The sequence below is a fragment of the Dendrobates tinctorius genome, unplaced genomic scaffold, assembly GCF_039654945.1.
Source record: "Dendrobates tinctorius isolate UK_male_01 unplaced genomic scaffold, ASM3965494v1 ptg000062l, whole genome shotgun sequence".
Taxonomy (NCBI): domain Eukaryota; kingdom Metazoa; phylum Chordata; class Amphibia; order Anura; family Dendrobatidae; genus Dendrobates; species Dendrobates tinctorius.
The window spans coordinates 1,289,035-1,314,185 of NW_027361730.1; the positions used below are offsets into that span (position 1 = coordinate 1,289,035).

At 45.6% G+C, this 25,151-nt stretch overlaps 1 protein-coding gene across 4 annotated transcripts in view; it reads right to left on the reverse strand.

The window, feature by feature from the left end:
* Nucleotides 1-25,151, reverse strand: part of AHCYL2 (adenosylhomocysteinase like 2) — a 163,500-nt gene that overhangs the window by 90,854 nt on the left and 47,495 nt on the right. The gene's annotated exons all lie outside the window — the stretch shown is intronic.

A 25,151-nucleotide genomic window follows, 5' to 3' on the forward strand; every position in this document is an offset into this window, starting at 1 on the left:
CGCGTAACAGATACCGACGCTGAATGGGCCTGTAAATTACGGCGGTCACTGCTACAGTGGGTACAAGGGAGCCAAGCAACCACTAAGGAGGACGTCCTCCAGCTCTTTCTGTTAGAACGATTCTTTAATGGACTAAACCCCGAGACACAGGAATGGCTTCGGGACAGGCGGCCAACGACTCTTGAGGAAGCCGCTCGTCTGGCCGATGAACATCATGATGCCAGGAGGCCGCAGTTGTCCGGATCAAAGGTGGTCACTAGGGGCCCGCCCATGGACCTGGAGGGCCCCAAACCACCAAAGATTGTAGGGGGACCAGCTAGAAACACAGCCTACCACAGTCCCCCTGGGGCGCGATGCCACACCTGTCGTCAGCTGGGCCACCTGCAAAGACAATGCCCCAACCGGACTCAGCATACCCAGTGGCCAAAGGCGGGAACAGCTACCTTCAGCCGGGCTGCTGTACACTGCTACCAAGGCGAAGCTGACCCGGCATTGGGGGCTACGATTAACCAAGGGGTGGAAGAGATGGAGGAAGTGCTGCATGAAGTAGACCCCGTGCAGGCAGCCCGGGCAGATAATCGACAACAGCATCGACAGGTCGTGTGGGTTAATGGGAAACGTATGCAGGGACTAAGATTCCGGGGCAACTTTGACCCTTGTGAAGCCTCATCTCGTCCGGGACCAAGAGAAGACGGACCGGACAGTGGCAGTCCGTGTAGCAGGGGGAGCCATACATCGACTACCCACTGCCAGGATTCACCTGAACTGGGGAGTCGGGGATGGCCTTGTTGAGGTCGGCTTGATGGAGGATTTGCCTGCAGACGTCTTGCTGGGAAATGACTTGGGGCCCATGTTGTCTGCATTCTCGGTGGCCCCTCTGGCTGAGACATATCCTGTGACCACCCGGAGACACGCTCGAGCTGCGGAGGCGGAATCACACTCAGAGGCCCAGGTAAGACATTCCAGCCCTACACGTATTCCCATAGCCAGACACATTTCTTGGGCCACCCCAGATGAATTTAAGAGGGAGTTACTTGAGGATACTTCATTAGAGGGATATCGTGGGAAGGCACAGGAGGGGAGAGGGGTACTGAAAGGGGAACAGTTTGTATGGAAGCAGGGACTCCTCTACCGGATCACAGAGCAGCACCACACAGGGACGAGCCCCACTATAAAACGACAGCTGGTAGTTCCCAAGAAGTATAGGCAGGAGTTACTGCGAATCTCTCATGATATACCCTTGGCCGGGCACTTCGGCGTCAGTCGCACCAGGCATCGTCTGACACAAAACTTCTTTTGGCCGGGGGTAACCTATGATGTTCGTCAGTACTGCCAGACCTGTGACAGTTGCCAGCGCATTGGCAAGAGGGGGGATCGATGCAAGGCCAAATTACGCCCCCTCCCCATTGTGGAGGAACCATTTAGCCGAGTAGCGGTCGATCTGATAGGGCCGTTAGCCAAACCCAGTCCGTCAGGAAAAAGGTATATATTGACAGTGGTAGATTATGCCACACGGTGTCCAGAGGCGGTTGCGTTACCTAACATACTGGCAGAGACGGTGGCGGCCGCCCTGCTCCAGGTTTTCTCACGGGTTGGAATTCCCCGGGAGATTATCTCGGACCAGGGTACCCAGTTTACAGCAGAGGTGACCAACCAACTGTGGAAGCTGTGCGGCGTAAAGTCCATTAAAAGCGCCCCGTACCACCCGCAAACCAATGGGTTGTGTGAACACTTTAACGGGACATTAAAACAGCTCATTGGGACTTTTACCAGGACCTACAGGGACTGGGAGAAATTCTTGCCACACCTCCTGTTTGCCTATCGGGAGGTGCCCCAAGAATTCACCGGGTTCTCCCCGTTCGAGCTGGTATACGGGAGACTGGTAAGGGGACCCCTAGACTTAGTGCTGGAACACTGGGAAGGGGAGGGCCTCATAGAAGGGGTACCTATTGTACCCTATGTGCTGGAATTCCGGGACCGCCTACAGGAGCTGACCCAGGTTGTACGCAAGAACCTGCAGGCGACACAGCGGCGCCAGCGTGTATGGTACGATCGGAGGGCCAGAGAGCGCACCTTGGAAATAGGACAGAAGGTCCTTGTGTTAGAGCCCACTAAGCAGAACTAGTTCCAAGCTGCATGGCAGGGGCCCTACCAGGTAGTGGGGAAAATAGCCGACACAACCTATAATGTCGCCGATTGTGACGACCCAGGGTTATCCGCATGTTCCACGTGAATATGCTGAAGCCCTACCGGGAGCGCCCTGAAGAGGTAGTGGCCATCTGTGCACCTGAAGCAGAGGATTTAGCTGGACTTCCATTGCCAGATGTCTTAGGGGAAATGACTCAGTCTAAAACATGGGACCAGGTACACTTGGGTGAAGACTTAGGCCCCCGGGAGAGACAGCAGGCGGAGTTGTTGTTGAGGCTGCAACAGAGGATGTTTTCAGAGACACCGGGGTACACTCGCCTGGCACAACACAAGGTTGAGACCCAGGATCAGACTCCCCTGCGACAAAACCCCTTCCGCGTCCCTGAGTCTGTACGAGAGGGGATGCGACAAGAGATACTAGAGATGTTGCGTTTAGGGGTCATTGAAGAGACATATAGTCCCTGGGCATCCCCGTAGTGTTAGAGCCCAAGAAGGATGGGACTACACGGTTTTGTGTAGACTATTGTAAGCTCAATGAGAAAACAGTGACGGTGCATATCCCATGCCGCGTGTGGATGAGTTGTTAGACCGGCTGGCGGGGGCAAAGTATTTGACCACCATCGATCTATGCAAAGGCTACTGGCAGATTCCCCTTAGTCCTGACGCTATTCCCAAGTCGGCATTTGTCACCCCATTCGGCTTATTCCAGTTTTGAGTTATGCCATTTGGGATGAAGAATGCCCCGGCGACCTTCCAAAGGCTGGCTGACCGACTTCTGGATGGTCTCCAGGACTATGCTTGTGCCTACCTGGACGACATCACCATCTACATCTCCTCCAGTCCCTTTCCCCTGCTGTCACCCCTCACCTAACTAAAATATTTAACCTCTCTCTCTCTTCAGGTATTTTTCCCTCCTCATTTAAGCATGCCATCATACACCCACTACTTAAAAAACCATCCCTCGACCACAACTGTGCCGCTAACTATAGACCTGTCTCTAATCTTCCCTTCATCTCTAAACTCCTGGAACGCCTGGTCCACTCCCGTCTTATCCGCTATCTCTCAGAAAACTCTGTTCTCGACCCTCTCCAATCCGGTTTCCGCTCTTTACACTCCACTGAAACTGCCCTCACTAAAGTCTCTAATGATCTGCTAACAGCTAAATCAAATGGTCATTACTCCATGCTAATTCTCTTGGATCTCTCTGCAGCATTCGACACGGTGGATCATCAGCTCCTCCTCCCTATGCTCCGTTCCATTGGCCTCAAGGATACCGTTCTCTCCTGGTTCTCCTCCTATCTCTCCGACCGCTCCTTTACTGTATCTTTTGCCGGTTCCTCCTCCTCTCACCTTCCCCTTACTGTTGGGGTCCCCCAAGGATCGGTTCTAGGCCCCCTCCTCTTCTCCTTGTACACTGCCCCTATTGGTCAAACAATCAGTAGATTTGGTTTCCAGTACCATCTCTATGCTGATGACACCCAATTATACGCTTCTTCTCCTGACATCACGCCAGCCTTTCTAGAAAACACCGGCGATTGTCTAAACGCTGTGTCTAATATCATGTCCTCACTATATCTGAAACTGAACCTGTCAAAGACTGAACTCCTTGTGTTTCCTCCCGCTACTAATGACTAATGTACCTATACCTGACATTGCTATTTCTGTGTGTGGCTCCACTATTACTCCCCAGCAACAGGCCCGCTGTCTTGGGGTCATACTTGATTCTGAGCTTTCCTTTGCCCCCCACATTCGATCACTGGCTCGCTCTTGTCATCTGCACCTCAAAAACATTTCTAGAATTCGACCTTTTCTTACTTTTGACTCTGCAAAAACTCTGTTTCTCTTATTTATTCTCGTCTGGACTATTGTAACTCTCTTCTAATCAGTCTCCCTCTTACCAAACTCTCCCCTCTCCAATCTGTCTTGAATGCTGCAGCCAGGATCATATTCCTCACCAATCGCTACACCGATGCCTCTACCTTGTGCCAGTCATTACACTGGCTACCCATCCACTCCAGAATTCAGTATAAACTTATTACCCTCACCCACAAAGCCCTCCATGGCTCAGCACCACCCTACATCTCCTCCCTTGTTTCAGTATACCACCCTACCCGCGCCCTCCGTTCTGCTGATGACCTGAGGTTAATATCCTCAATAGTCAGAACCTCCCACTCCCGTCTCCAAGACTTTACACGTGCCGCTCCAATTCTTTGGAATGCACTTCCCAGGTCAATACGATTAGTCGCCAATCCCCACAATTTTAAGCGTGCCCTGAAAACGTATTTATTCAGACTGGCCTATCACCTCAACACATTAACCTAATCTATCCCTGTGTGGCACAGCCAAAAGTTTCACCATAACCAGATTTCCTGCATCATGTTCCCACATGCTTTATGCATCCATTAGACCTCTGTGTCTGTACTGTCACACACTTTATGGCTGGTTCATACAATCAGGGCAACTGTTACCACCCACCTTTCGTGTCTACCTCTTTCCTCATAGACTGTAAGCTTGCGAGCAGGGCCCTCATTCCTCTAGGTATTTGTTATAATCTACTGTATGTGATTGTTATGCTGTAATGTCTATTGTCTGTACAAATCCCCTCTGAAATGTAAAGTGCTGCGGAATATGTCGGCGCTATAAAAATAAAATTTACTATTATTATTATCATCTACAGTGCGACATGGGAAGAGCATCTAAATCACCTAGAGACAGTATTGGACAGGATCCACCAGGCCGGAATCACCATGAACCCAAACAAGTGTCACGTGGGCAAAGCAGAGGTTCAGTATTTAGGGCATTGGGTGGGAAGTGGGAAACAGCGACCAGAACCAGCCAAGATTGAGGCCATAGCCAAATGGCCCATCCCACGCACTAAAACCCAGGTCATGGCGTTTCTAGGGACAGCGGGGTATTACATGAAATTAGTTCCCAATTACAGCAGCGTAGCCAAGGCCCTCACTGACTTGACTCATAAGAACCAACCCCGCCAGGTAACCTGGACCTCAGAGTGTGAGGAAGCCTTCCGCCAACTAAAAGACGCCCTCACCAATACCCCTGTATTGGCTGCACCCGATCCAACTAAACGTTTTCTGGTTCACACAGACGCTTCTATGTTTGGATTGGGGGCAGTACTGAGCCAAGTCGGGCCGGACGGCCAAGAACACCCGGTAGCTTACTGAGTCGGAAACTACTGCCCCGTGAAGTAAGCTATGCGGCCATCGAGAAGGAGTGCCTGGCGGTAGTATGGGCACTCAAAAAGTTGCAACCATATTTGTATGGACGACAGTTTTCCCTCCTAACGGACCATAATCCCCTAGTCTGGCTTAATCGGGTCTCCGGAGACAACGCCAGATTGCTGCGGTGGAGTTTAGCCCTACAACCTCTGGACTTCACCATCCACCACAGACCCGGCAAACAAAACGGTAACGCCAATGGACTAAGTCGACAAACGGAACTTATACCAACCCCATAAACTTCGGTCATCCCCAAACCGATCCGTTGAGGATCAGACTGTGTATGCCGACCGCGTCGCTGAAAAGGGGGAGCCGTGTTACAGAACCACTCAGCACCCAGAATATGTTGTGCAGTTATATGTATATATAATAGGTTCCATGTGAGATGCATGTCCCTAATGTATCAGCAGTGTCCGCCCTCCCCTCACCTTTGTAATTCCCACAGTAAACATCCACAGGCTCCGGCCACCTGCGGCTTTTGTAATGCATGTCTGGCCTGACGCTTGTCTATTGGCCTGCCCTCTATCTGTGTGATATATTATGTGTCCTGTGAGTAAAGTGTTGTCAGACTGGAAATACATGGAGAAGCAGTGATCTTTTATATGCGCCCATGCACTCAGAGGAATTCCAGCCAGCGTCCCTCATTCAGACTCCAGCCAACGCAGAGTGGACCTCCGAAAACACGGGGTGGTACTGAAAGAGGTACCCCAGCTTGGATGACCCCGTTACAACGATGTTCCAGCAATCCCACCAACGATCCGACATGATGGGATCGCTGGGACATCGTTAGACAGCCCCATCGATCAGGACCAGCGACGCTGGACGCTGGTTTCTAATGTAAACGTCGGGTATCCAGGAGCTGCGGCTCCTGGATACCCGCTGTTTATCTTTGAAACCAGCGTACACGCTGGTTTCCAAGGTAAACATCGGGTATCTAAGAGCCGAGCGGCTCCAGGATACGCGATGTTTACATTAAAAAAAAAGTGTCCAGCGTCGCTGATCGCTGGTCTCTCGCTGCCACACGCAGCGATGCGCGCTGGCCAGCGGGAGACCAGTGATCGAAAAACGGCCCTGGCCGATGCTGCACGATCAGCGATACCCGTGCGCGGTCGCTGATCCCCGTCACACACAGCAATCTCACTGGCGAGATCGCCTATGTGTTGCGAGTTCGCAGTGTGTGACGGGGACTTTAGAGGCACAAGAGGGACGGTAGGCAGATCATGATGTAATGTTATGGCTGAATGGTGTATGGCCATTTGCAAAACCCTCTAATCTAGCCCACATTACATTTCTTATATTTACTCCCATTAGAATGTTAGAATCGTGCAGCTTCATGATTGTAGGAATCACTATCGCCAAACAGTAGGTCTGAAAACAACAAATGTCCTTACATCACAGCACAATAGGAGAGATGGTCAGAGCAAGAAGCCCAAAGCTAAACTTATAAGGATCATCACATATTTGGCAAGAAGCCACCGACGCAGGTTTAAAGCACATCGCAGGCCAGGAACAGACCAGCTGACTGCAGGGAGCAGCAACAGGATAGTCTTCCATCATGTATAGCAGACGGCCTTCAGGAGATATAGTGACCGTAACCAGGTCTTTGATACTTCATCTGAGGGTAGCATAACGTAGAGGTAGATAACCCGGTTTCTGCGATGTGTCACTTTCTGAACGACTTGCTGTAGTTTTGATAAAATACCGCATCGTCAAAAGGAGATCATCACTAGAGGATGTAAAAACCTGCAGCAACGTAATCCTCAATAGTGACGAGTGGTGTTCTCTGGTACCCCCCCCCCCCGATTGGCAGAAAGTGGTCAATCATTATTGCAGGCAGTGTTCTACAAAGCTGCAGAGGATAAAACAGAGAATTTATCAAAACTATAGCAAGCAAGATCTATTAATAAAAATTACACACACACCAAGGGCACAGAAATCTATGTAATGACTCCTGTCTGATAAATCGGACAATGCCCGGAGAGGTTTTAGTCTAACTTGAAATGACGACATATAATGTACATACATACGCTCAGTGATTTTATTAGCAGGACGTTACGGAAGAAAAGGACTCCTACACTTGCCCACCCTCTCGTGATGAGGTCACTCTGCCTATTCTCACTGACTCTACACAGAAAACTAGTGTCAGCATTTAACAGTGCTTGTGGGAAAAATGAAACTATGAATATTACGCTTTTCTATGTAGATGTTAGCAAATATTTATACGTACAAGTTATTAAGAGCTAACAGTCTCAGAACTTAATCAAATGCAGGCCTTTATTGTCATCATTGTGCAGTACTCGCAATCAACCACTAGATGGTGAGCAAACCATTTGGTTACTCCTAACTGAAGAGGACTGGAGAGTGGGAATCACAGCACTGAGAAAAATGGGGTCAGCAGCCACAGAAGTCAAGGTTTCAGATTTTATTCCCACTGTATATTCACAAAGTCATTTTGAGGCATAATATAAAGGGGGGAGCAAACAGTGGGGTAGAGCGACAATCTTTAATAAGGTAAGAGAAAGAAGTGCAAAGACTGCAAATAATTAACAAAGCCATGACCTAGTGTGCTGCTCACCTGCAGAGCCGTATCCCAGCAGGTTTTTCCTTCCACTCCCCCGTATGTTGGTTGTGCTGCACTTGTGAGGAGCGGGGTATGTTTTTCTTTTTGGGTTGTTCCCTTTTTAATAAACCTTCTTTGTGCTTTCCCCTGGGGCCGCTGCCCTACTCTTCCCATGTGAGTAGCGGGGCTCCAGCCTGCGTGACCTCGGCTTAAGCACACGATCGTCCTCTAAATGTGGTGCCAAATCCCCTTGACAACTCAGATTTTGCAGATTTAAGGTTAAAAGAGGGTGATGTCTGTCAGAGGACCACCAAAAGCAACACAGGGCATACATGGTGCCCCCCGGTGGCTGCCTGCTTAGGTTTCCCAAGAAAAGCTGAAGACAGTGGCCAGACAAAACGCAGCAGAGATTCAGCATTAAAATGTGCGGATCTGATTTGCTTTTTGCTGCTCAGTTTCTTTCATCTCAAATGGAGGAAGAAAACAGATAAACCACCGATAGAAACAACAATGCGCTATAAATCATAATCCCTAGCCAAAAAAAAAAGCATCGCTTAGAAACCGCATTCATTCTGCAACTACAGCAAGACGAGCTTTACTTCAGCCCTAAAAGATGGCTAACAATGCAGAAGAATAACGCTGTGTGTGAACAAACCCTTGGAGCAGTCATTCATAGTACAGAAAACGACCCACAAAATGCCAGCCAATCGGAAACCCACAGGCCGCCTCTACCAGTCTGATGTACGGATTCAGCAGGCGACACTTTCCGCACAGGGATATCTGCATCTTGCCATGAGGCTCTGCAGGCGCATTTTCCTAAAGAAGAGAAGCCGACCATAATGCCCAATCAGTAACAAGCCAATAATGGTTATGGATAGTAATGAAACACAGGGACAAATAGAAAACAGATCAATGTGCACACAATAATGCTAAAAGCATGAAAACAAGGACGCACAATCAGGAGACCAACTATTGTAATAGGGCCAAACACACTGTATAACGTATTCCACTGATGTGCGTATCATGTACCAATACAAAAAAAGCGATAAGGAACAAGACATCTAAAGGAATACAGCAGATTCATGAAGTGCTTTGTGCAAAATACTGAAAAAATCAAAATAATAATCTACACATAATCAAGTGCTATTGTAATCATATTTATGTCAAGGAAAGTGCATGCACAGATAGACAATACCTATAAGGGAGAGAGAAAAGACCAAAGTGTGGTGTAAAATGATACAGTGCTGTGCAAATTAATTGGGACAAAGCATTTTTTATTTTTTTTTTTTTTAAGTAAAATCGTAAGTTGGTTACCAGACAGGAATTCATACCAGTTTTAACTGCTTTGAACAGGCACTCACACCTGTTCAAAGCAGTTAAAACTGGTTTGAATCACTGACTGGTAACCAACTTACGATTTTACTTAAAAAAAATTGCTTTGTCCCAATTAATTTGCACAGCACTGTATGTCCAGTTGTGGATGGAAGTACTACTTACTCAATTATTGTGGATCTCCCTCCTGAATGGCGTACTCCCCAACGCGCGTTCCAGCACGCTGCCTTCATCAGGGTTGGCGTCAAACAGGAGGAGGGAGGTTTAAATATATCAGTCAACCAATCATGGGATCCCAAAAAGGTAGAGGTGTAACCAAGTGTGCAAATGATAGTGAGGGAGGTTGGGGGGGGGGGGGGGGGTGTCACAAGATATCAGGGATAAACCGCCAAAAATAATGTCAATGTCAGGGGGTATATGCCCATTTAAATATTCCTTAGATAAAAGAATCAAAGTGGAAATAACGAAACCCAACTATAAATAACGAAACCTAACTATAAACACATAGCATTATCAGGGCCGCCAATGAAAGAGTGCATCATAAAGAAGGTCAAAGTTGATCGGAAGTGACGATAGGCTCCTAGCAACAACGTCTTGTCAGATTAAGCGGTTATTATAAAGCTGGTAGAAGCGTGTCACTCAGTGAACTCTTCACAAGCGCTGCGCCTTGCTGAATCCTAATGGTGTGTAATATACACACTGCTACCATTCGCGCTCCACTTGCTGGCTCCAGCAGTTGTTACATGGCCTAAGTATGCGATTTGTGACCTAAAGTAACATGGCCGTTGGGGCACTGCAGACGTCTGTGTATTCTCTCAGAGAAAATCAAGTGGACTACGCAAATGAGATTCCAATCAAATGCTGATCCAATCAGTCTGTGGAAATTGGACTGCACTCAGATGCCGAGTGCAGTCCTATGATTTCTACGGACTTATTGACTTTTAACAAAAGTGTTGAAGTCACAAAACGGAGCATATACAAACCCATCATAAATTAAATACTACTATTAAGCCCCTTACTAAATATTGGACCCATCGATGAGTTCAAGAACATACAGAGAAACTGACAAAGCACACATAAGAACCCAAAAAAATCAAAAGTACAAAAATCTTTATTTAGTAAATAACATACATCACATAAACATTAAAAAGGTGGGAAACCCAAATGGAGATACCACCACTCACATACCCTCTATTAGGAAGCAAGCAAAAATTCAAGGCACATCGCTACTGTATATCTAGCCACAAAACATTGCACTAATAGGCAAGCACACAGATCACAAGATTAAGGTAAGCACTAAATCACACTAAAAGTTAGATACAGTGTCTGAGTGCGGATAGAAAGCTTACCTCCTGTGGGTGGTGATATCAGCCCCTACGTACGTTTCGGCATTCAGCCTTCTTCCGGGGGTTGACATCACACCTGCAGGAGCGTATCTTTATGTGAAAACCTGTCCAATCATGAATCCCTTCACAAAAATCCATTTTCTCACGCTGGATGCTATAGGCCATCTGATTCCTGTCCAATGATAAATCCCCTCACAAGTCACCATCTTGCTACACAAAATATCATAGGCCATCTGGTAATAGGGGTAGGACATATTAAAATCACAGATATGTGGGGACTAATAGGCATCAATGGGGGCTTGTCTATTCTACAAGAAGGGGTGGCATATTTTAGTAATTCCACCAATCCACTTAAAGCATCCCTCATAAGCCATCCCACCATGTAGCTAAGATAGCCCATCTACTACACCAAAATGGAGAACCTTATATGACTATAGTGTCCCGGCAGCACCATCCTAAAACGGCGCCTGTCACACTGACAAGCGGCCCGGGCGAACCGCCCGACGCGGCAAGACGCCGAGCCCCGGGGACGCGAGCCAGGCCCCTTCCACGTCTGACGTAGGAGGACCAGGCCCACGTGACCGGGACACGGCGTCAGACGCCGCATCGAGCGATGCACCCGAGACACCCGGCGGGCGCACGCGCACTGGGTGCACTCTGGTCAGTCTAGAGATTATGCTTAGGGAGTGATCATGTAATACGCTGCTTACATCAAAGAAACGTAAATCTAAAGACCTTATTGACTTGCACGGCTGATTGTGATCCAAATATCGGATCACACTTGTGCCTGCAAAAATTCTCTCTTGACAGACTCTGAGGAAAATAAAAATCGGACCTGTGCAAGGCCCATAGATTAACAATGGTCCGAGCGCAATCCAATGTTTTGTCTGATCGCAATCAGGCCCAAAAATACGGCTGTGAGCGCGAGTCCTTAGGATTCTGCAAGCTGCAGCGCTTGCTGGAAATTTCATCTGCTAAGAATAATGTAGATTCTTATGAATGCCTGCTTTACTTTTTCCAATTGACAGGTTGTCCGCCATACTCTTTATAGGCAGAGTCTCACCTCACTGCATTATTCACCCTACTGGCATATATACGAGACACTCTAAAATAAAAACTACTATTTTTGCCCACAGCAACTTGGACTTTTGATGAGCTGACTACAGAACGTTCTGTACCGTCACTGGCTGTATCGGCATCAAACGCTTTTCAATTACATTTCAGAAATTTCTCCAGAAATCTTTAGTTGTATGTGGGAAGGAATAAGCTGGCTAACAAGCAGCCGAGCTGCCAGGAGGGCATGTACTGGGCATCACGTGGCACAGCTGGCCACAATGAAGGTGGGGACTGTATGGATGCTACCAGGTGAGTCTAGGCCCACAAAGGTAGGGTGCCCACCAGTCGACAGTGCCATCTGCACCTGGATGTGCATCCTGGTATGTATTATTGGTACCATTGGTCTTATTATTTTTTTCCCCATAACAGTATGGTGGTAATATTTAAACCTCGTGAGGTGGTATTATATGGTTATGGTGTGGCAGCATTATTTTGTCACTGTTCTCGGCAGTGTGCCCACTAAGCCCCACGGGCACTGAACAGTGCAGCTTCTGCACAGGCCACCTTCTGTCCTGAGCACTGCCCAGTTGCCATAGCACATAGAACAGATGGAAGACTTCTGAATTCACCGCCCTGCCTCTCACACAGAATGCTGAATCCCTTGTGCCCCTGGGGAATGAGTCCTCCGAGCTAATTGGAGGCCTCTAAATATTTAATATTTATCCTACTTTTAAAACTTGCCAATACCAGGGAATAGAACTCAAGACCCCTGAAGTGGAAGGCAAACACTATGCTAGGCACAGGTTGCACTGCTATTTAGTATTTACGAGAGGATGTTCTTTATAATCAATACATTTAGGCATATATAGGACCCCTCTATATGGGGTGCCCCTAAACCAACACAAATATCCAATCTCTTTTCTAATATACTTTTATTAAAAGTTCCCTAACATTCCCTCCTGTTGCTAACTCAGGAGAGAACAGTCCTGCCCCCAAAACTGACATCACTTTTGGGGACAGGGCGGGTGTCCGTTCGCTCCGTCTGCAGCGTTCTCTCCTTACAATCCGCCCTGACAGTGCGCTCTTGATGACACGTCATTTCTTATCAGAGCCAGCAAGGGAGTGCACTGTCACTGTGCATTAAAAAGAATATTCCAGTGAGACAATATCCTACTGAGCATACACAAGAATTGACAACCAGCAGAGGAGCACGGACTAATCAAGCCCCGAAAACGGAAGTCACAAATGACGCTTCATCTCATTTCAGGGTGGGGACAAAGGCTGCAACAGTGACCGCAGCACCTGCCCCCTGATATTTTGTTCAGCGTATCCCAGCATGCAGTAGGAATTCATAAACAAAGCGTCTAACAAGAAGTGGTTAAAAAGAAAAAAAATTAAGCAGTTAGAGTAGAGGGGCAGCGATTGGGATTTTTATTTTAGAAAAGATTAGATTAGGACATTATTTAGGATTAAGTCAGTGTTGTTTCGGGCCATCTCTTTAACCTCTACACGCTGTATGCTGCAGTGCCAGGAGAGGGTCTGTGGTATGAGCGGAGGATACCGCACACACTCTACTGGTGCTGCAGCACAAAATTTCCTACTTTCCAGATGACTGATGAAGGTCTTGCATTGAGCGAAATGACTCGTTTTTTTTCTGGATTTGCCACAATTAATAAGTATTCCTGTTGAATACACCAAAACGAGTGGCAAATGTTTTTGCAGTAGAGCACCCCCACGTCGGTAATCTCTGTGATTGGCCAGTCAGTTCTGACCAGTAAAAGCAATTTGACAATTAAGTTTAAAAAAAAGGTAAAGAATAAAAGTGGCACGCTGTGATTAGCGTTGTCTGAAAAAGCTCCAGTCAAAACGGATGGGGTGATTGCGACATCACCCCTGGCGATTATCCCTTCGGGTGCGGATTAATCAGTAAGTATTGTTTAGCCAATCAGCGCCAAAAGGGTTGATTTAAAGTAAAGATTGCTACTGTGCATGCCATCTTTTCCTTAGAGCTGGCATGCGGAGTGGTTTACAGCCCCTGTATACCTGTGAGGGACAGATACTCCGTCGGTGGCCAGTGTGATCCTGCTGTGTCTCTTGCAATCTGCTTCTGTGCGCTGTCTATGTCAGGGTTTCCCAACTCCAGTCCTCAAGGCCCACCAACAGATCATGTTTTCAGGATTTCCTTTGTATTGCACAGGTGAAGCAATTATCACCTGAGCAATACTAAGGAAATCCTGAAAACATGATCTGTTGGTGGGCCTTGAGGACTGGAGTTGGGAAACCCTGGTCTATGTGATCGATCTGTGATCACAGCAGCAGTTCCCAAATCCCTGTTCCAGCACACCAGTATTCCGAAGGGCCATGATAAGGACATGATTCAAATCAATCCAAAAATTTTTGCATTATAGTGATAATGCACAGTGTCCTCCCCGAGACAATCCTAACTTTGAACGTCTATGTAAAGTTAGGCCAGTAGGCCACTTCAGCAGAAAATTTTCTGAGGTGCATCGTGCGAAGACATCAAAGAGGCCTCCCTGAGTCGCAAATTCCTTGAGGGGTGTAGTTTCCAAAAATGGAGTTACTTGTGGGAATTTTCCACAGTTTAAGCACATCAGGGGCTCTGTGAACGCAACATGGTGTCTGCTATCGATTTCAGCCAATTCTGCATTCCAAAGTTAAATGGCGCTCCTTCCCTTTCGAGCACTGCACCAAAACAGCACTTTTCAAAAAAAAAAAAAAATTGTTTTGTGGAGATTCTACCTTTACCCTTGTGCATATGAAAAATTTGGGGCTAAAAAAATAATTTTTGTGGGAAAAAGTAAAATTCTTATTTTTTCCTTCCACATTGCTTGAATTTTTTAGAAGCACCTGAAGAGATAATAAACTACTTGAATGGAATTTTGAGGACTAAGGGGTGCAGTTTTTAGAATGATGTCACTTTGGGTTATTTTCTGTCACATAGGCCCCCAAAGTCACTTCAAATGTGAGGTGGTCCCTAAAAAATTTGTTTTGTAAATTTTGTTGGAAAAATGAGAACTTGCTGACCAACTATTAATCCTTCTAACAAAAAAAAGAAAAAAGTTTAAAAAATGATGCAGATGGAAAGTGGACAAGTGGCCAATGTTATTTAGGGCAGAACGATGACCGTTCAGCGCTGGAGTCCTGGGTTCAAATCCAACCAAGGACAACATCTGCCAGTAGTTTCTATGTTCTCCCCGTGTTTGAGTAGGTTTCCTCAGATTTTCTCCAACCCTCCAAAGACATACTGATAGGGAATCGTGAGCCCCAATGGTGACAGTGCCAATAAAGTCTGTAAAGCGCTGTGGAATTAATGGCGCTATATAAGCAAGTAAATAAAAATTTACTTTGTGTGACCAAACTCTCTGGTTTACACAGGCATAAAAATTAAAACTTGAAATATTGGAAACATTTCTGATAATTTCACAATAAAAGGCAAACAAAATATTGTCCTAAATTTACCACTAACATGAAGTACAATGTGTCACGAAAAAAACAAAATCCATTGATGTATTCCAGAGTTATTACTCTGGTCAGAATTGTAAGATTTGGCTTGGTCAGAAAGGTGGAAACAGACTAGGGGTGAAGGGGTTAGTACATTACAGGTGCTGAAAAGTAAATGGCAAGAATTTTTCCATAAAGTTACTATTAAAAATATACAATACAATATATACAAGACAATTACAATAATTATTTGTACACTTTTTAAAATAACGTCACAAAAAAATTTCAACATAAATCCATAGACACAGTCATCCAATAGCCAAGCTAGAATAGCTAGGTATTCCCATGAATACATATGAAAAGACAAATGTGTTATATTACTGTAATTATAGCCTCTGCTTTACCATTTGTTAATCCTCACTGGCGACTATGTAGCTCAGTTACTTTCCAATAAGCACATCTGTTGCCAGGAGAACAGTTAAATTGCTCTAAACAAAAAGAGGCTTTGTATGAGCAACACAAAGGGCACATAGAAGACATGGTATGTTAACCTGATCGGGGGGAAGCACAGCCTTGCTGGCCTTGAACCCTTGGATTATCACCATGTTGCATCTCCTGAAAACCACAGAGGTAGAAAGGGAATTGCAAAAATACAAATACAATATACCCATCACCACAATGAAAAAAATGTGTATACAGATGCACACTAAAATGCTGCATGTACCATATGTAGAACTTTTCATTATTCTTTGACTAAACCCTTATAAAATCCTAACGAATGGTGGGGACAAGTTCTGCTGGTTACATGAATAAGAATAAGATAATCAAAGGGTATGATTTATATTCTGTTCTTCCCAGAGAAGTCAATTTCCTGTTCTCGCATGTTCACTTTTTTCATTACCTCTGCCAAAAGCTACAGGTGTGCTCAAAAGTTTACATACCCCAGCAGAGTTTTTGATTTCTTGGCCCTTTTTCAGAGAATATGAATGATAACACCGGAACCAGAAAGCGTGTGGGGTTTGGCATGCTTCCTGCAGAAAAGTATAACTGCAGCTAAGTATCAAGAAGCTGCAGTTATTTAAACGGCTGGGAATTAACATGCATCTCCTCTCTTCACACAGGTAAAACCTGCTGCAACCTTTTTTAATGGTATAACCTCTGCTTGCTGTCTATCGTCTGCTGCTTATCATCCTGCAACATTTTTTAATGGTATATAACAGTGCCTGCTGAATCTTTGCTATAGTTCATTTGTTGCACTGTACTCAATACTGTATATCAATGGTCAAAGTCACTATAGATGTCATCTGGTGCAAGGTGTTATAGCATATAGATGTAGCCAGGCCCAGTGTCTTTGATCATCTATCCTCCACTGGTGAGCTGGCCAGCTGCTAATTTATCCCAAACCAGCTCCCACAATCCCTCTCACTTGATCCTCTATTCAGTCCTATAAATTTAGTAGCATTCTAAGGGTTGCACGCGTCCTGCAGCAAAGTAGAACTGCAGCTAAGTATCCAGAAGCTGCAGTTATTTCAACAGCAGGAGTCAGGACCCCACACTATGTATCTGTCTCTTTCATATATTTTTATTTATTTTACTCATTTATATAGCGCCTTTAATTCCACAGTGCCTTACAGACAATATTGGCACTGTCCCCGATCAGTATGTCTTTTGGAATGTGGGAGGAAACCGGAGTACCCGGAGGAAACTCACACAAACACAGGGAGAACATACACACTCTTTGCAGATGTCCTTGGTGGGATTTTGAACCCAGGACAGGACCACAGCGCTGCAAGGCTGCAGTGCTAACCACTGAGCCACCGTTATGTTTGCTCAGTAAGCACTTATTACTTGGATCTAGCTTTTCTATTAACCCATCTTACTCCTTCACCATGTTTACATAGCCCTTACAGTGTTTACTCCACTACTCTTCACTCTCCTTCACAATCCCCAAACCCCAGCACTCTCTAACCAAAATCATCTCCCCTTCCCTCTCCCCCCCCCCCCACCTGATCTCCTCTGCTGACTTGCTCCTCAACCTCAGATCTCTCCTAATATAACATAAAACAAGCCGGCCACTCTCTCCCACCTGCTCTCCCTCTCTCTGCTTCTCCTCACTGCTGGCGACATATCTCCCAATCCTTGACCCCCACAGTTCATATCTACCTCCTACCGCTCCCCATCTAATATGAACTAAAGCAATCTTTCCAAAGTAAAACCCGTGCCCTTGACGCCCAACCCCCTGCTCCCTCTCTCTGGAGCACTCTGGAATGCCCGCTCCATCTGCAATAAGCTTCATGTGATTCATGACCTCTTTCACAATCTTGACTTCCTCAGCATCAGAGAAACATGGCTGACACCCTCTGACACCGCCTCCCCTGCGGCCTCCACTTCACCCACATGCCTTGCCCTGGCAACAGACATCGTGGAGAAGTGGGTCTTCTCCTTTCCACTAACTGCACCTTCAACCCAATCCCACCTCTTACCTCCCTTATCCTCAAAAAAAAGTGCAATCCCACACTTGTTTGTTTTGCTTTTTTACTAGGTTCACTAAATGCTCAAACTGACCTGCCATTATGGTTAGAGTTGAGTGAATAGCCTCGGTTCCCTGCTTATTTGGCAAGCTATAGCGCTTGCCAAATAAGCTACAGTGGGACCCAGGCTTCCTGGATTGCGCCGTCTGCAGCTCAGTGTGTTGTGGATGTGTCACTGTCACAGCACATTTATGGAGAGCCTGTGGGTTGGGCTCTCCATGCATGTGTCGTGCCTGTCACAAAGCCGCGACATATGCAGCTGCGGCAGCGATCAGCTGTTCAGCCAGCGCAATCCAGAAAGCAGAGTTCCCGCTGTACCTTATTATGCCACAATATTTTCGGTGAAAGTGGATGGCCACTAGATGGCGTGTATACGACTTGAATACTTGTGATGTGTCAACACCACATATTTGGCTTCTCTTAATAGAAGGGAATTGAGAGAAACTGATCCCATCTAGTCCACCCATGACTACAAATGTTCAAAACCCCTACATGTGATCACCCACTTGTACAAGGAATACCAGGGAATCAGGACACCCCACCACATATTGGCAGTCTGCAGTCACATTGTGCAACAGCAGACTTTGGTTCTCGTTACAGTTTCTTTCATTAGAAGAATCCTCCTTTTCTAGGAGGTGACTGGTTAACTTTGCTTTGATAATTTTTAGATTTTAGAACCCTCCCTGGCAAGATGGAAAAAAAAATACAGGAGATATTTGACCACAATGGGAAGAAATGAGATAGTGTGCACAAGCTAGTATTCGCCATCATTGTTGAAATCTAAACAGCTGAGCACGAGGTTTTTGTTTTTATGACGTGAAAAATGTTCTTTTTCCCGTTAGTGACAACCACAGCAAGAATTGCCTAAAAGAGATCAGTGTCATCAATCCTCCCTTTTCATCATCTAACACTTGGAAATGTGTTGACTTCTGTGGGGTCTGTCCACTCTTTAAAGTAAGATTTGCAGTCTATTTTTCGCTTGTCTGCCGTACTTGAATAGCTGCACAGTCCAGAAAGGCCTTGATGTCCAGTGGCAGAGGGCACCAAAGATGGTTATTAGGGGATAGAAGACTCCCCTGTCTTATTTAATCACAAATTGATATAACTTATCAAAATTCAGTAGGGTAACCTCTCTCATGGAACCTGTTCTGTAAATCATGGGCTTGTTGTATAAACTCCATTTTCTATGAACAATTACGCCTCAATCTTAAGTATTGCCCTTTTGCGATCCCTCTTCAGTGGTAGTGGATGGTGGCTCTCCCACCGAAGGAGGGAATTGGTTGCCGTGAATTTACAATACATGGTGGCATTTAAAGTGCCATTGTGTCATTCTGTAATTAGAAGATCCAAAAATGGCAGTCGTTTCTGATCCATTTCCTATGTACATCCCAATCCCAAAGAATTTTGGTTGAGTGACCCAACAAATTCAATAAATTTATTGCGTGGTCACCGAGAGTATCGAGTATTGATATACCTTGCTCACATTCGATTTGGGCAGTATGCTCCTCCCTCCTATCTAAAAAATACCTATTGTAGGTTTCTTCCCATCAGCCCAGGAACATGTTGGCATAAGTAGGTGCACAGGAATTACTTGTTAGAGTGTATTTGTGGAGTTTAATTACAAACGCATTGTGCACCTAAAATTGTAGCCTCTTTGTGGACAAAAAGAATTCCACTGTCCCAATCCCCCTCTCATGGGGTATGGAGGAGTAAAAGGCTTCTGCATCTATAGTAGCGAGCCAGATTTGGTTGTCAATTGGGTTCCCTTCCAGTTTCCTTAAAAGGTCCATACAGTCTCTTATATAGGAAGGGAGGGCCACTACAAAAGATCTTAATACCTGATCCAGGCATATGCCTACATTCTGGCAGAGACTGCCTTATGCCTGAGACGCATGATCTACCCCTTAGGCTATGTGCAGACGCTGCGGTTTTTGCTGCGGATCCGCTGCCGATTTGGCCGCTGCAGATCTGCAGCAGTTCTGCAGACAGTGTACAGTACAATGTAAGTCTATGTGATTTACAATCTGCTGTGCACATGCTGCGGATTTTTAACTGCGGAAAAGCTGCGGTTTTGAATCTGCAGAAAGAAATGACATGTCACTACTTTTCTGCGGATTCTGCTGCGGTTTACCATCTCCTCCATTGTAGAGGTGATAAACCGCAGGTCATTTTACCTGCAGTTTTACCGGCGGTTCGGCAGATACAAATCCGCAGACCAATCTGCAGCGTGTGCACATAGCCTTACTGGATTAAGGCCCGTGTGGATTTTGGGAAATGCATAAAAAGTTGCCGACAAACAGGGAGGAGGAAATCAAACTCACTTTTGCCAATGAGGCCATTTCTTGCCTCTGTCAAAATTGCAGTCAATTTTTCAACCAAAGAGGGAACAGAATTATTTTTTTTTTTACAGGACTGTATAGCGCTCCCAATCTGACAGTAATCTTGGCCTATGTTCACAAATTGCGTTTTTGCTGCTTTTTTTTATGCAGATTTTAAAGCTGCGTTTAACAGTATCAGCAAAAGCTATGAGATTTCAGAAATCTCATGCACACATTGGGTTTTTTTTTCCGTGACCGATTTGGAAAACTGCTGCATTTTTGTAAACAGCAGCACGTCACTTTCAGCATTTTTTCACGCATAGAAAGCAGCAAGTGCACAAACGCAGTAAAAAGAAGGTATCAGGTTTTGCTGCGTTAAAGGGAACCACCTGTCAGCAGGATTGTACACAGTAACCTACACACAATCCTGCTAACAGGTTCCCTTTAAGGAAGTCGCATCATGATTTGGGGGGCACTAAACTATCAGCACGCACAAGACAACAAAAACACAGAATAACCTGCTTTTTGTAAGCAGCTTCTTTACTGTCAAATGAGCAGGTTTTGCCTACAGCAAAATGCCAATGTGTGAACATTGACTATAGCGAGCTGTGTCTGAGGCCGGCTTCACATTTGCGTTAGTCAGAGCTGCGGAGGGCTGCAGAGCCCCTCCATGAAGCTCCGCCTACTTCCACACCTCCTCCGGTCAGCTACTCCTACGTCTGCATGCGGCCTGCGAGCCTATCTTGAACAGTGGGTACGTAGGCCGCGCGGATGTCTCCGCATGCGTCGTTTTAAAAGGTACGCAGGCCGCATGCAGATGTAGGCGGAGCTAAACAGAGGTGCGCCAGTGGGTGGAGCTTCATGGAGGAACTACGCAGCCGTGACGAACGCAAATGTGAAGCCGGCCTTAGACACATCTCGCTATAGCCATGTGTGTCCATATAATCACTATATTACCCCCTTGCCCGATGCTTTGAAGACAGTGGTGGTGTCTATTATTGCATTCATTTGTTCTTCAGACAGGTTGGCACTAAATCCTTTGCAGTCCATCTCCACCATGTCTTTACTGACCATATTAACAAAAATATCAATAGACGATAAGTCTACAGACAAGGGGGCATTTTGGTACTTTTATTTTTAAGGGACGTGAATGGTCCAGTGCCAGTTGGGATGTCAAGATCAGCAAAAACGTTTATCTTTTGGCGCACAAAAATATCGCCATTTCAGCTTTGTAGCAAACAGGTGTAAATCTTTGATTCAATCAAAATGTCAAAAATTGCTAATTGGCACAAACGATAATCTACGTGTATATTTTTTTTGTAAAAATGTTCGCTCGGAGGTTTCTGTGGCTTGTCTCAACCATTGATCAGAATTTAAACCAACAGAAAGGGATCCTGCCATACCTGGTGCAAGATTAGCTAATTACCTGCGGATCCTGATAAATATTCCAGGGCCTGTTTTTTAAGAAATATCTATAAACAGCATAGAAATCTCTATTAAAACATAACTTTTAATGTCTCCAAGACAAAAAGACAAAAAAAAAAAAAAAAAAGACTCTAGAGGACAATTGACAACCAACAATAAAGGAGCACACCTACGTCAGCTACATAATGACCATACTTATTGGTACCTTAAATACCAATAAGACGAACCAAATGAAAAAGTGCCAGGATCAAGATCTAAGGGTGGGCTGTCACCTGAAGAGCGTTGATGTCGCATTTCGAATAGCTTTATTGCGGATTTTGCCCTCCGAGAGATACTGTGTGAATAAGAGCCTATTCACAGTTCGCTGTGCTGGATCATGGTCATTTTACGATTGTTCCATGCCTTGATGCAGCGTTCCTGGGCTCCGACCACTTCCAAGATGTCTCAGACGGTGAGCTGGATCTAACCTTGCAGCCATCTGTGCTGCCAAGGGGCATTCAATGGTCGTGTGAACACTGGTAACTGTCACAATATATAAAGCATGTGTCATGTGTGCCACATAGCCTTTGCCTCCAAATACTAATTCAGTGTTAAGGGATTAAAAAAAAAAAACCTACACTCAATCATCATGACTTAATCACCAGGCTTGAAGACCAGGCTGACACCAAGTTTTTGCATCTCCAATATCTCTTCTATTCACACATCATAAAAGACAAGCTACTCGTATAGCCAGATTACGGTGTGTGCCCTAGCTTGACTCGTCAAAGCCTCCAACACCGGGTGATGGGGAGATTAGAAGTAGTACAAGAGGTATATTCTGTGTCTTTATGACGGCCCTGTTTATCATGACACTAAATAGTAGATAAGCCATTACTTTAGTGTAGATACTTTGTACATTATTACAGCAATCTATACAGACTGATCAACTAAATATCACAAACTTCATTTAAAGGTACAGTGCAAATATTGTAAGTGACCGATCCCAACATAGCTGACATTAATAGAGCATGATAAATGGTGCGAGATCGTCATAAGATCCACGTTTAGGGCAGAGCTCTCCGTTGGTATGTTACTGCTCAAGGTAAAAGTTTAGAAGAATTACACTAACTATGCCAATAACCAAGTACAGGCATTTATTACTGCAGAGAACACTAACTCATTGTTAGCCTCTACTTCTCACCTATCAGGTGGGGAATAGTGAGCATGATGACCTTGCTTTACACAACTGGTTAATGTCAACCAAAACCCACCATTTCAGAGGCACTGGACAATCATCCCAGGGTGGATTTAAAAGGGTCAATTTTGTCCCGCTAAAAATCACCAAATATATACAAGTTGATCAGAGCCAATTTATGTGTCTGTTTACACAGGCCGATAAATCGTGCAGGGAAGAAAATGATGGGTGATACAATCGTCCCGGCCCTATACAGCATCATGTTAGGGGCAGCAGTAGCACATCCGATTAGGTGATCATTGGCATGTTTAACAGGCCTGAAGTCGGGAACGAGTGTTCTTACACCACTCATCAGACAGTCTTAATACATTCCATAGCTGCTGACAGAAGGCTTGTTCAGCTGGCAGCTATTCTTACAGCCCTGCAAACACACATATGTTCTGAAAAGGAGAGAAGCCGTACATGCTCAGTTGCAGTGCGGAGACGTTGATGGCTTATAACCCTTCAATTGCCATGGTCTGTGCCAGGCATTTCTTGTTATACTTTCCAATAGTATTTGATGAGTCTTCTGCAGACCAGTGAGGATGAATGGCAAAGATCATGCAGATGTCTGTCCATCAGTGGGGAAGGTCTTGAAAAACTCTGGCTTTCCACAAGGGTCATACGGGCACTGATCCTTGATTTCATGACTTTTCAGACTGCAATGTTTTGGTGAAGAAGAAGTTGAGAGCTAGACTAATCAAGGCCTTATTCTACATCCTGTGGATTTCCCATACACATTTGTGATGGGATTTCAGGAAACACTATTGTAATCATTATACTAGATGAAAATCTTGTGCCAGCGGCTAAAGATGTTTGAGGCCACTTTGGTAACACACAGCTTTCTGCTCCTACTGAGCTCCCAGCACAGATCCTGCTCCTCCTTGTAGTGGAAGACGTCTGCTGCGGGGGCCACAGGATATAGAGGCAGGCTTTCTTTCATTCTGCCACACACGCTGACTTCTTACAAGGCTTCAGAGAACAGATTTAACATTTGGAGATCAGCTGGCTTCCTGATCACACACAGCGCTGTTCTGCAACAAGCTACTGGATGAGGAAGACTAGAAAAGAGCTTTCAGGACTAGGAATGCACTCACCCCCATACAAGAAAAGAGAAACCGTCCACATCCAAAAACCTAATTGTACCGAAGATATCGACCACATTACACACCCAGAGATGCAGGAACACTGTAGCCGTACAGAACTCCCTCCAGCACCCTTGTGCGTCCACTGCAGAATTTTCACACTGATTTTGGAGCAGATGCTTGAGCAATGTCCGCCCCAGAGAGCTGCCCCATGTGGATTTCCCTTGAGACATGTCAGAATTATATGAAATATCACAACTGTAAATTTAAAAAAAAAAAAAAAAAAACACACAATTTCAGTTTTATGCCATTTGGCTGAGGTTTTTAACAAGAGAACACACAGTTTGCAACATTTCCCGACAATAGTTTTGCAGTGGTGGTTGCACCAGCGTACAGCTAGACGAGGGCAGACACTATTTCACAGCACGGCATGCTCTTACATGTGAGCATACTTGTGCAAACATTTCTCCATGTAAGGTTAATGACAGAACCGTACCCGCAATCCCTCTATATGACGCACACAAGAAAACCATTGTATAACCATCAATACTACTTTGCCGCCAAATTATCATTTGTGCCAAAGTGTAATGTGAGCGCCGCCACCGAAGATCAAATTATTTTCTCATTAATAAACTCTAGGCTTTCGCCAACATAAGCGTTACGATAAGAACGGATTACAAGTTAGAAAGGGCAAAGGGAGCAGATAATAGATCACATTGCCATTAACCCTATCCGCACCATAAGCTGCACCTTTTTGCAGTCATTTTAACCAACATCAATTTCTCCCGGATCCACTGGCACGGAAATTGCTATTCACTGTTATATTAAAAAAACAAGTCTTGGGAGTACAATGAGGCATTGGAAGTAGCGTTTTGACTTCTTAAGGGCCTGTCACACTAAGCGATATCGCTAGCAATATCGCTATAACATCACTGGTTTTGTGACGTTATAGCGATATTGCTAGCGATATCGCTGTGTCTGATACTTACCTCTGACCGCTCCCCCGCTGGTTATCGCTGATCGCGCGAGAACGTCCAGAACTGTTTCTCATCGTCAGCTTCCTGCTGTGACGACGAGCGACGCGTGGACACAGGCGGGAGGACGCCAGGATCGCCATGTCTGACAGGTAAAGGTACTGTCACACTTAGCGATGGACCAGCGATATGACCCGGTCAGGATCGCTACCTGCGACATAGCAGGGGTCGGGGGTCGCTACTTACCTGTCAGACGCGGCAATCCTGACGTCCTCCCACCCGCATCCACACGTCGCTCGTCGTCAGCTTCCTGCTGGACGTTCTCGCATGATCAGCGATAACCAGCGGGGGAGCAGTCGGAGGCAAGTATCAGACATAGCGATATCGCTAGCAATATCGCTATAATGTCACAAAACCAGTGACGTTATAGCGATATCGCTTAGTGTGACAGGCCCTTAAGTAGCG